Here is a 13,060-nt window from a genome sequence, read left to right as displayed (position 1 = left end):
TAAACTTACAGAATCTCATAAACGAAGAGCACATTTATATGATTTTCTTTTAAAAGAGGATGAAATTGATGATTTAAAAGAGCAGATTTACTGAAATCAGGATCTCGTCAGGCCGAGAGCTCAGACTCCGAGGTCTCCGTTGACGGACGGGCTGGACGGAGACGGCTGAGATCATGATTTTCACCGCACTCATCTCGCATTTCCACCACAGTTATAAATAATGTCACGGAGCAAAAGCTCCATGACACATCAGCGCTTGATGGAGCGAGGACTCAACGCATGTATCCTATTAGCGGTCTCTTTGTTTTTTTATGTGGACGGGAACAAATGTGTCATCAAATCAAAGGGGGCTTAACACTTTGCTATGACTGTAAGTCGAATGTTTGTACGACACAACAACAATCACTAAAACAAAAGAAGCACTGGAGCCAAAGCACAGACAGCTGGTGGAGTTTCCAGAGACGCTGATTACGGGAGGATAACAGTCAGAGCTGCTCTGACAGGAAGCCTCGTCATTCAGTCATCAGAGATTCTCTAATTCAGGTTTGTTTGGCAGCTGAGATCCGTTTTATTGGGCAGAGACACCTTCTGTACGGAAGAGTATCAGGGCCATGCAGGAGAACAAATATTTGAGAGGGGAAGATTATTTTTCATTATGCACTTCGAGAAAAAAGTCGAAATGTCGAGAAATACGAATAAAGTAAGAAATTTCGCCTTTTTTCTCAACATTTCAACTTTATTCACGAAATTTTGACTTTTTTCTCGAAATTGTATTTCAACAATAATCTCGACATTTCGACTTTTTTCTCAACATTTTTCTCGACATTTCGACTTTTTTCTCGAAGATTAATGTTGAAATTTCAATTTCAAGAATAAAGTCGAAATTTCGTGAATAAAGTCAAAATTTCGCCCTTTTTCTCAAAATTTCAACTTTATTCACAAATTTTTTACTTTTTTCTCAACATTTCGACTTTTTTCTCAAAATTGTATTTCAACATTAATCTCGACATTTTGACTTTTTTCTCAAAATTGTAATTCAACATTAATCTCGACATTTCGACTTTTTTCTCAACATTTCAACTTTTTTCTCGACATTTCAACTTTTTTCTCAACATTTCAACTTTTTTCTCAACATTATTCTCGACATTTCAACTTTTTTTCTCGACATTTCGACTTTTTTCTCAACATTATTCTCGACATTTCAACATTATTCTCGACATTTCAACTTTTTTCTCGAAGTGCATAATGAAAAAAAAATCTTCTTCCTCTAAAATATTATTTTCAGGCGTAAAATGGATGACTCAAGTAGCAGCCTCTTCTGACAGATACTGAACGATTGAATCACGTTGGAGGAAGAAGAAGAAACTTGAGTCTCTCCCTCGCGGAGGCGTTTTGACGCCTCCGTTTCTCAGCTGACGCTCTGATCACAAACCCCCGCCGTCCCGGCTGGACGGGTTTCCATTGCTCCACATCTGTGGGAGATAAATCTCTCGTAGAAGAGTTGCTTCACGAACCAGCGGGACTCCGATTGACTGGAGAAAAACAACCCCCCCTTCTCCGACGGGGGGGTCAAACCGCCGTGCAACCATCAGAACCTGCTACGCATCACTTTAGTTTGATGAAGCGCAGGAATCCTGCTCCGAGGTGTAACGGTGGAGGAGAAGCAGAGGCAGCTTCACATCGGGGTAACCCCCCCCCCCAAGAACCCCCCAGATCCCCCCAGAGGAACCCCCACCCCCCCAGCTGGACCTCCATCCGTCTGCACGTGTTCCCCTCTGGTTCAGGATGCACTGATATGAACGGGGGGAAGTTTCCACCGCGGTCGCCGCCATCTCCAGCCGTTCCACTGGAGGAGCTCGGACCGGCGGCCGTTTTAACACTTCAGGAGGTCAACGGAGGTCAACAGAGGTCAACAGAGGTCAACAGAGGTATACAGAGGTCAACGGAGGTCAACAGAGGTATACAGAGGTATACAGAGGTCAACGGAGGTCAACGGAGGTCAACAGAGGTATACAGAGGTCAACGGAGGTCAACAGAGGTATACAGAGGTCAACGGAGGTCAACGGAGGTCAACGGAGGTCAACAGAGGTCAACAGAGGTCAACAGAGGTCAACGGAGGTCAACAGAGGTATACAGAGGTCAACAGAGGTCAACGGAGGTCAACAGAGGTCAACGGAGGTCAACGGAGGTCAACAGAGGTCAACGGAGGTATACAGAGGTATACAGAGGTATACAGAGGTCAACGGAGGTCAACGGAGGTCAACAGAGGTCAACGGAGGTCAACAGAGGTATACAGAGGTCAACAGAGGTCAACGGAGGTCAACGGAGGTCAACAGAGGTCAACGGAGGTCAACAGAGGTATACAGAGGTCAACAGAGGTCAACAGAGGTCAACAGAGGTCAACGGGGATCAACAGAGGTCAACGGGGATCAACGGAGGCCTTTGGACCCCTAGTGGTCGGCAGAGGAACTGCAGAACTTCACATTTCCACGTTGAAGCTTGAAGTTCCCATCTGTACATCCATCCATTAACCCGTCCGTCCGTCCATCCGTCCATCCATCCATCCATCCATCCGTCCATCCGTCAGTCCATCCATCCATCCATCCACCCATCAATACATCCATCCACCCATCAATCCATCCATCCATCCATCCATTCATCCATCCATCCATCCATCCATCCATCCATCCATCCATCCACCCATCAATCCATCCATCCATCCACCCATCAATCCATCCATCCATCCATCCATCCAACCAACCATCCATTCATCCATCCATCCATCCATCCATCCCCTGAAGAACCGTTTACCGTGAAGCACCTTCAGCTCTTCTACGTTTGCCGAGGACGGTGACGGGAACGAAGATGCTGTAACTAACTTCTCAATGGCCACAAGCATTATTCAATGTATTTTAGTTCAAAATAAGTAAGTAAGTAAGTAAAGTTTATTTCTATAGCACCTTTCACAGACAACGGAATGTCACAAGGTGCTTCACAAAAAATAAAACTCCTAGAATAAAAGTACATAAAATCAACATAAAGGTCATAAAACAACTGTCTCACTACTGATGTTTAAGACCTCGGAGAAGCAGGTGGGTTTTAAGTTTGCGCTTAAAAGCGTTGATGGAGTCCAGAGAATGTAGATGGAGACGGAGTGTCGGGGCGTAGTAGGTCCTGGATGTAGGAGGGCGCCTGATAAATAAAAATAAACAGTGAAAAGAGATATATCTCGAAATGTCGAGAAGAAAGTCGAAATGTCGAGATTAATGTTGAAGTACAATTTCAAGAAAAAAGTCGAAATGTTGAGAAAAAAGGCAAAATTTCGATTTTATTCACGAAATTTCGACTTTATTCTTGAAATTGTATTTCAACATTAATCTCGACATTTCGACTTTTTTCTCGAAGTGCACAATAGTAAATGGCCCTAATACTCCTCCGTATATCTCAACTCCGCGGTCTCCTTAAAGCAGCACTATGTAACTTTTCCACCTTAATCTAATATTTCCAGAGTCATTGTGATGGAACATCAACTTCCAACAGGTTTAATGACACCTCTGTCATGGTCTGAGGGGTCTGTATCGCCTTCACTGGCACTATGTAACTTTGAGGAGCATGGTAGGAACCCTTCCACACTACTGGTAAAGCACTACCGCTTTTGTCCAAAGGAGCCGACAAACTCAACAAAAGCTGAAAGTTACATTGTGCTGCTTTAAAGCAGCACAACGTAACTTTCAGCTTTTGTTGAGTTTGGCGGCATCTTTTGGACAAAAGCGGTAGTGCTCTACCAGAAAGAACACTACATTTCCCATGAGCACCAGCGCGTACTGCCGGAAAACTCCTGTCCCGTCGCGTGCATTTGTTTTGATGAGAGAAGACGGGACGGACTTTTCTGTTTCACCAAGTGAACACATGGAACGCAAAAAAAAAGATGTTAAACTGCTGTAAAGGAACTGGAATTTACCGGGATACCTTAAACAAGGAAGCCAGGGAGCGGTATATGGAGAAAATAATGATTATTAACGGTTTGGATCCATATGAATGCCGCAGTTTTTAGACTACCTTGTTTAGGAGTGTTTGGCAGCTGCTTTGGTAAATGTTTGACTCGCCATGTGTTTCAATAAATTAGTATAATATATATATAGTATAATATAGTATAACATACAGTACATGTTTTGTATCCCTCTTACTTCTCTTTTCTTTTTTTTGACTGCTATATTATGCTGAAGAGGCTCCGAGGCGTGAGCAATATTTTTGTTTTCCTTGTGAGATTATTATTTTCCTCTGCAGCTACAAATAGAGTTAATATTTTTTCCTCAAAAAAATTAATCGCATCGCAGAGAGCTGGCCAGCAACTGCGTTTAGCTGGAGAAGTGGGGAATAAAACCCGTTTGAATGATCCGACCCCGGTCTGTCTGCGTGTTAGTTTGTTTACTGTGGAACGTTATGTTTGGTCGTTACAGCCGTGATCCAACCGAGCCGACGACTCTTTGTTATCTCAGATACTCGGTCTCCGTGGTTCTGCCTCCGAGCAGGAAACCGTTGAAAAGTTAAACCATTAGCGATCTTTTCCCCACGTCTGTTGTGTGGAGCTGCTGCAGCCACAACACAGCAACGGGTTACCAGCTTCTGCGGAGCTGCGCCCCAAGCCCCGCCCATTTTCGTCTCGACTACGAATCGGGAAGGAGGGGGAAGTGACGTATGCCGTAAAGCAGTCAAAGCCGTAAAAATGTGTAGTTTTTTAAAGATTTTTTTTTTTTTGGGCTTTAGTGGCCCTTTATTCAAGTGCAGATAGAATGGGGGTAGAGAGAGAGATCAGGGATGACATAGCCTCAGTATATGAGCCGCTGCTTAACCCACTGCGCCACCGAGCGGGCCAAAATGTGTAGTTTTTTAGTGTGGAAGGGTTCCTACCATGCTCCTCAAAGTTACATAGTGCCAGTGAAGGCGATACAGACCCCTCAGACCATGACAGAGGTTCATTAAACCTGTTGGAAGTTGATGTTCCATCACAAGGACTCTGGAAATATGATATTAAGGTGGAAAAGTTACATAGTGCTGCTTTAAAGGTTTTTCACTTTAGTTTTCAAAAGATCAAAATAAAATAGAATAATATACATGTTGTTTTGTTGTTTTAAACAACCTGAACGCGTTCCTGAGGCTAACAAACGACTCGGACGCTGAGGACGAGACGCAGCAACATCCTTCAGGCTCTACGATGACGCCGCTGATAGTTGGGTGGTTTCACCAGGTCCGAGGGTTTGCTCACGCAGCGCCTCGCACTTTTGCAGATCTTTGGTTTATATAGGTTGATCTTTGGTTTTCGTAGCGGTCGTGTTCGTCACCTGGGCCGATTACTGGCGGACGCCCTGAAAAAGTTGGGATTAGGGTCTCGCCTGCTGCGTTTCTGAGGTTAATCTGATTGTGGGATTATCCGGAGAGCAGCTTGAGGTCCACACCGGCAGGAACTACCAGGACGGGAAACGCCTGCTCGCTGTTTCTCTGTGGGAAAGTAAAATCTCAGATCTCAGCATCAAAGATCTGAATCAAGACCTTCTGATTGTTTCAGACCCAACTCCTTCTATCAATGATAGTCGCCCTATCAGAGATGATATTATTGGATCTTTATGTTCAACAGTCGATGTCTAACAGTTCGAACATTACCTTACGTTCTGATCATATAAACCTGCCCCCGAGTTACTCTCTGGGGTCCGAGGGGTCCAGTTTGGAGGTCTGAGGATTTCATCCATCCTCTGCTCCTGCTGGTTTTAGCTCTGGCAGCAGATATTACTGACAAGCGGTTTACTGGAATGATCTGAGGTGAAACTCGTCCAACAAGAGGATCCAGCTTCTGCTGGATGGATGGATGGATGGATGGATGGATGGATGGATGGATGGATGGATGGATGGATGGATGGATGGATGGATGGATGGATGGATGGATGGATGGATGGATGGATGGATGGATGGATGGATGGATGGATGGATGGATGGATGGATGGATGGATGGATGGAGCAGATGTGCAAAACTTAAGTAAATTAAGTTATTTGCTTTTATTCACTTTAAATGAAGAAATATAAACTTTAATAAGACCCGAATTTGCACGGCCATGTAAACACCAATAACCCCTTTGAATAACCGGAATTTGCTTATATTCTGCTTTTTAAAAACCCCAATATGACCCCTGGGTTAATCCTTTTAAAACCCAAATATTGGGTCATGTAAACGCCAAACGGAATATCCCCATCAAACTGAACATGAATCTGTTTTCTGCACATGCTCTGTTCACAAGGAATCCTGGTCTTTTGAGTCCAGGAAGTTCTTATAAACACGGAGAAACACAAGACCAGGAGGAGACTAATCACTTCATAAATGTAATGAAGGATATGAACATTTCTGCATTTGTAGATGCTAGAAAGTACCGGGATAGAAGATTTACAAGAAGGTGAGAGAAAAGTTGCGCGAAGCAGCATTTGTTTTGAATTTGGATACAGGAAGAAGAAGCAGAAATGACGGTAATTGCGTCATGATGTTCTCCGTGCGTCGCTGGTTTGATCCAGATATCCTGAATGATTAATTACCATGTAAACGGAATATTCCCAATGTTTCAGTAACCGGAATATTAGCAATAACCTGAATTTTGACTGCATGGAAACGTAGTCACTAATGTCATTTACACGATCAAACACTGAACTGATTTGTCCAGATGTTACAGGAGAGCAAGCAAACACACACACACACACACACACACACCAACAGGGACGGTGTGTCAGGGTTCTGGTCGGGGACTCGGACCACGGCCAGGTTAGTAGCGACAGCGCGGATCCTGCAGCAGATGCAGCCTGAGATCATCTTTCCACGAACACGTGTTTCTGCTGAACAGCGTGTTTTTTTCCTCCCGCTGCAACACATGTGACACCGAGAGCCCGGGGTTTTATCAACCCCCCGGCCGCATCTCTGGCTCGCAGCGTTTTTCCACTGAAACGTGTTTTTCCTTCGTCTCCGAGTCCCGGAGCTGCAGAGTCCAGGCCCTGGACGGCTCTGCCCTGGTGGTTCCCTCACCGCTCACGCAGAAAATGTGCGAAAAGAGACAAAAAAACTGCTGAAATAAACCTCATACTCACATTTTTAGCAGTGAAATGCTGTTGTTTTTTTCTACAGTTTATTAACATCCATAATCTGTCCATCCATCCATGCATCCATCCATCCATCAGCCATCAATCCATCATCCATCCATCCATCCATGCATCCATCCATCCATCCATGCATCCATCCATGCATCCATCCATCCATCCATCCATCCATGCATCTATCCATCCATGTATCCATGCATCCATCCATCCATCCATGCATCCATCCATCCATCCATCCATGCATCCATCCATGCATCCATCCATCCATGCATCTATCCATCCATGTATCCATCCATCCATCCATCCATCCATCCATGCATCCCTCCATTCATCCATTCATCCATCCATCCATCCATCCATCTATCCATCCATCCATGCATATATCCATCCATTCATCCATCCATCCATCCATCCATGCATCCCTCCATTCATCCATCCATCCATCCATCCATCCATGCATCCCTCCATCCATCCCTCCATCCATCCAACTCGTGGAGAAGCGCTGTATTTGGCTTTAAAGGCAGGGGCACCTCCAAAACTGTTTCCTAGGGGGGGCCAGATGGGGCCACTTATGGCGCTTTTCCACTAGTACCTACTCAGCGCGACTCGACTCGTCCCCCTTTTGCGCTTTTACACTACAGGTGGAGGTGGGTGGAGGCGTGCCGAGTAGATACTTTTTCTGTAACTATTCTGTCGAGGTTCTAAGCGGCTGAGTCGGCCGTGGATCTGATGCCATCACACTATAGACCACCGATCGGGGGGTTGGAGTCAGACATTTGAATCAGCAAGCGGGAATTCAGCACAAGAGCAGCTTGCGGCTTCCTCATTGGAAGGATTTTTCCTGGACACCTCCCTGGGGAGATGGATGGATGGATGGATGGATGGATGGATGGATGGACGGACGGACGGACGGACGGACGGACGGACGGACGAATGCATGGATCACACCTCAAAAGAAACTAGTTCAGATCTTATTTTTCTAGAAATCCTAGTAAAAAGCTCTGAATGATTCTCAGATTCTCAGTTGCATCAGTGCCAGGATTAGAGACCGGAGTCCGTTCATGTCCCTGGAAACCTGGGAACGAGCGCCGGAGGAGCTGCTGTTGTTGTTACTGAAAGGAATTAGGACTAATGACGACCCGCAGATGTTCTGGACCGTTCTGGACCGCTCAAACTGTAAACCAGCAAAAGACAAATGATGTTTATCCTCCGAATAAACTTAATCTCAACATATTTGCTTACAGCTGCAACTCCTGGTTGCTGCTTTGGACTCTGCAGAAGTCCGGTGATTGTTGTCAGAACCGCCGGGCGACGAACCCGGAGACCCGGTTCACCTCTGGATCCAGTACAGATGCAGCGATGCGGCGATGCAATGATGCGATGATGCAACGATGAAACGATGCAGCGTGCAACGATGCGACTATGCGGCGATGCAATGATGTGGCGATGCAGCGATGCGGCTATGCGGCGATGCAATGATGCAACGATGAAACGATGCGGCGTGCAACGATGCGACTACGCAACGATGGAATTATGTGACGATGCAACGATGCAATGATTTGGTGATGCAGCGATGCGGCGATGCAACGATGGAATGATGTGGCGATGCAACGATGCAACGATGTGGCGATGCAACGATGCAATGATGTGGCGATGCAACGATGCAATGATTTGGTTATACGGCAATGCAATGATGTGGCGATGCAGCGATGCAACGATGCAGCGATGAAACGATGCCGCGTGCAGTGATGCGGCGATGCGGCGATGCAGCGATGCGGTGGCGATGCGGCGGTGCGGCGATGCAGCGATGCAACGAAGCGGTGATGCAGCGATGCAACGATGCGGCGATGCGGGCTGGAACAGGGGCTGTTCCTCCAAAAATGTTTCCTAGGGGGGGCCAGAGGGGGCCACTTCAATTCTTGGGGTGGAACCAAAACTAAAAGCCATCATTACAGGACTTTATTATACTGTTGTAATATACACGCTTAGAAATACTTAAAGAAACACCTACTGATGCAATGATGTGGCGATGCAGCGATGCGGCGATGTGGTGATGCAGCGATGCAACGATGCGGCGATGCAATGATGTGGCGATGCAACGATGTGGCGATGCAGCAATGCAATGATGTGGCGAAGCAACGATGCAACGATGCGGCGATGCGGCGATGCAGCAATGCAACGATGCAATGATGTGGCGATGCGGCGATGCAGCGATGCGGCGATGCAGCGATGCGGCGATGCAGCGATGCGGCTATGCAGCGATGCAATGATGTGGTGATACGGCAATGCAATGATGTGGCGATGCAACGATGCAATGATGCAACGATGCAGCGATGAAACGATGCGGCGAAGCAACGATGCAACGATGCGGCGATGCAGCAATGCAACGATGCATCGCCACATCATTGCATTGCTGTGGCGATGCGGCGATGCAGCGATGCGGCTATGCAGCGATGCAATGATGTGGTGATACGGCAATGCAATGATGTGGCGATGCAACGATGCAACGATGCAATGATGCAACGATGCAGCGATGAAACGATGCGGCGTGCAGCGATGCGGTGATGCAACGATGCAGCGATGCAGCGATGCGGCGATACAGCGGCGATGCAACAAAGCGGCGATGCAGCGATGCGACGATGCAACGATGCGGCGATGTGGGCTGGAACAGGGCGGTTCCTCCAGAACTGTTTCCTAGGGGGGGCCAGATGGGGCCACTTCAATTCTTGGGGTGGAACCAAAACTAAAAGCCATCATTACAGGACTTTATTATACTGTTGTAGTATACAGGCTCAGAAATACTTAAAGAAACGCCTACTGATATACTTAGGTTTATTGTGTTACATTTAATGTTATTAAGGGTCTAATGTTCATAGACTAATAGAGGGTCTGCATTGACGTCACTTTCCCACTGGACCACCACCCCTTACTCGCACTGAGTGGCAAAAACAGCTGCAACTAGTGGAGAAAACGGGATAACAGCCAATTATTGGCTTAAATTAGCATCAGTTGGACTTAACAGTGACCCGTACAGTTACCCCAAGAACCAGTGGTCCATGGACATTAATATTTGGTACAGTTACCAAGAACCAGTGGTCCATGGACATTAATATTTGGTACAGTTACCAAGAACCAGTGGTCCATGGACATTAATATTTGGTACAGTTACCCCAAGAACCAGTGATCCATGGACATTAATATTTGGTACAGTTACCCCAAGAACCAGTGGTCCATGGACATTAATATTTGGACACCAATCCAGTTTCCTGATATTTATATGTACTTAATTTCTACGCCGGGGAAATACACGAAGCAAAGCTTGAAGGCAAACAAAAGTCTTGACGCTTGGTTCGACTTCAAGACAGGATTTGTTGGAGAAATTAAAGTGATGAGGACACCGAACTTTATGATTTGACCGTTTAACGTTAGCTACCCAAAAATCCAACATTACCTGATACAAAATGGGAACCGCAAATCCACGTTTCGGTGTCTGGAATCCAGCTGTTTCTGTGAATTGCAGCGATCCATTTGTCTCTCTTAAGCTTATTTTTCGTCAGTCTGTAAAACGATAACTCTGATTTCTTGCTAAATCTATGAGTACAGTCGATCGCACAACAGCTCTTTCCCATTTTAGATGTTTTCCAGTTGCTCAAACTGAAAGTTTACGCTGACACTCAGTCTTTCTGACACTCAGTCTTTCTGACACTCAGTGGGCGAAACCCGCTGTGAAGTTCCATCTGTGACGTCATGCGCATTCCCTCTATAGTACAACTGTGAGTGATGGCAGATCAAGAGCGGCTTCCTGGGTCTGGTTGGCTGTGTGTTTGGCCAAAATGATTTGAGATGAAACGCATAACTGAAGTGGTTTTTTTTTTATTTTTTTTTTTTTATTGAGGCCAGTGGGCTGGCCAGCAAATTTGTATGTATGTAATCCCTGGTGGGGCCACTGGGCCGTAACCGCACCAGCGCCTCGGGGATCAGCCGGTACCGAGGTCTGATCCGACGCCAGCGCCATTTTTAATTGTTGGAATTTTTTTATAAACAAATTTTTGTTTTAATAATATCAAATAAATATCTATTAAATAAAAAAATTCCAGGCTTTTAGATCAAAGTGCAGCCACAAAAGCGTAAAATAAAGATTTTTTTTCGAGCCTGAACTAGCTGGAGGTCCAAATGTTTGTCGTAAAACTCCTGGAGCTGAACGTCTGGAAACCGCAGCCCTGGATAAAGTCGGAGGTCCTGCTGGGATTTTCCCGCCTAAAGCAGAAGCGAAGTGCTAAAATAAAAAACAGATTGATGGTATCAAGGAACCATCAAAATAGACCACAAATAAGGTTAAAAAAGTAGGATTTTTATAAGACAGATGAGAACGTTTTACTTTAAAATCACAAGACATGCTGCTGCTTTTGTGACGGTGACATCACAAAACCCTCCGGCTAGCTGGTTCATCTGCAGCCAACGACTGGGTTTATTAAAACTCTAACTGGGCAGTAAACACATTATATTACTAATCTACAAATAAGTCTTCAGCTGCTTTCACTCGACCAAGAATAACAGATGGATGCTGATCACAGGTATGTGTGATACGAAGTGCAGATGTAGCCTCGGGTATATATTAGGTTTCTTAACTAACTAGTAAGAAATAAGGGCCAACATCTGCTTCAGCCCACAAAATCTAACTACAAGAATGTACCTGAAGTGAATTACGCAATATTTCTACCTGGTCAAGATGCCGTTTTAGGCGGCGGCTCATGTCCTTCACACTTATGGCACTTTTCCACCAGCACCTACTCGTCTCCTCCACTCCGTTTGGTTCTTCTCCACTAGGGGTCTAACGAGCCGAGTAGATACTTTTCTGTATCTATTCTGCCGAGGTTCTAAGCGGCTGAGTCGGGCCGTGATGTCATCACACTACAGGCCACCGATTGGTCGGGTTGGAGTCAGACGTCTGAGTCAGGATGTGACATCTGTCATGGTTTCTCAGTTTGGGATATGTTTTCACATGATCACTCACTCTCCTGTCATTTCAGATCCTGCCACCCTCATCAGCCAGACAATCTACTCATTCCCCTCACCTGTGCTTCCCCGCCCGTCTCCACACCTGATTTGCATGGTGATCAGTTCCCCTTTATATACCGGCCCACTTCCACATGCCAGCTGCCAGATTGTCTAGTGTTCATGCCTAGCTTTCCAGCGTTCCTGAGTCTGTCTGTTTCTGCCTGCCTGATACTTTCCCTGATTCCTGGTTTTTGGATTTTTGCCTGCCCCCTTTGGATTTGTCTGCCTGATCTGCCCGGTTTTTGACTCCTGCCTACTTTTGACCTGATTAAAGCCTTTTTGGACTCCGATACTCTGTTTGGTGTTGTGCTTTTGGGTTCTCTGTCTTTTGAGCTGTGACAACATCAGAGAAAGATTCCTGTTAATTTGATTCCAGCAGCAACGGCAGCAGAAGTCTGTTTCTGATCCAACTCTGAGGTGCAGATGTTCATAAACCTGGTGCTGAGGAGAGAATTAAAAAGATCTAGACGGAGATAAGGAACGACCAGATCTACCAGGAGCTCTATCACTTCATAGCTGCTCAGATACCAACGCACTTTTCAGCGGCAGAGACAAACTAAAAACATTAAAAAGCGTTGCAGCTTGAAGCTTCACTCTCTCATTTTTTTTACTTGATATGGAACACAAGCCACAGACCAGCAGCACATTTATCATCTCCTCCAGGTTCTACATCTTTAGTGTTGTTGTCTTCTTCCTTTAGATACACAATCAAATACGTCACAGCAGCTTCACTCCAATCTCCTACTTCTGCTCCAGGTGCTGATTGTTGTGGAAAAGAAACCAGGCCGAGTTGAGATGAGTAGAGCCGAGTAGGTTCTGGTGGAAAAGCCATTAGATCTGGCCCTGAGGATGAATGAACCTACAGCAGGTT

The sequence above is a fragment of the Cololabis saira genome, chromosome 6 (assembly GCF_033807715.1).
Source record: "Cololabis saira isolate AMF1-May2022 chromosome 6, fColSai1.1, whole genome shotgun sequence".
In the NCBI taxonomy this organism is placed as follows: domain Eukaryota; kingdom Metazoa; phylum Chordata; class Actinopteri; order Beloniformes; family Belonidae; genus Cololabis; species Cololabis saira.
Note: the sequence above shows the minus strand (reverse complement) of the source record.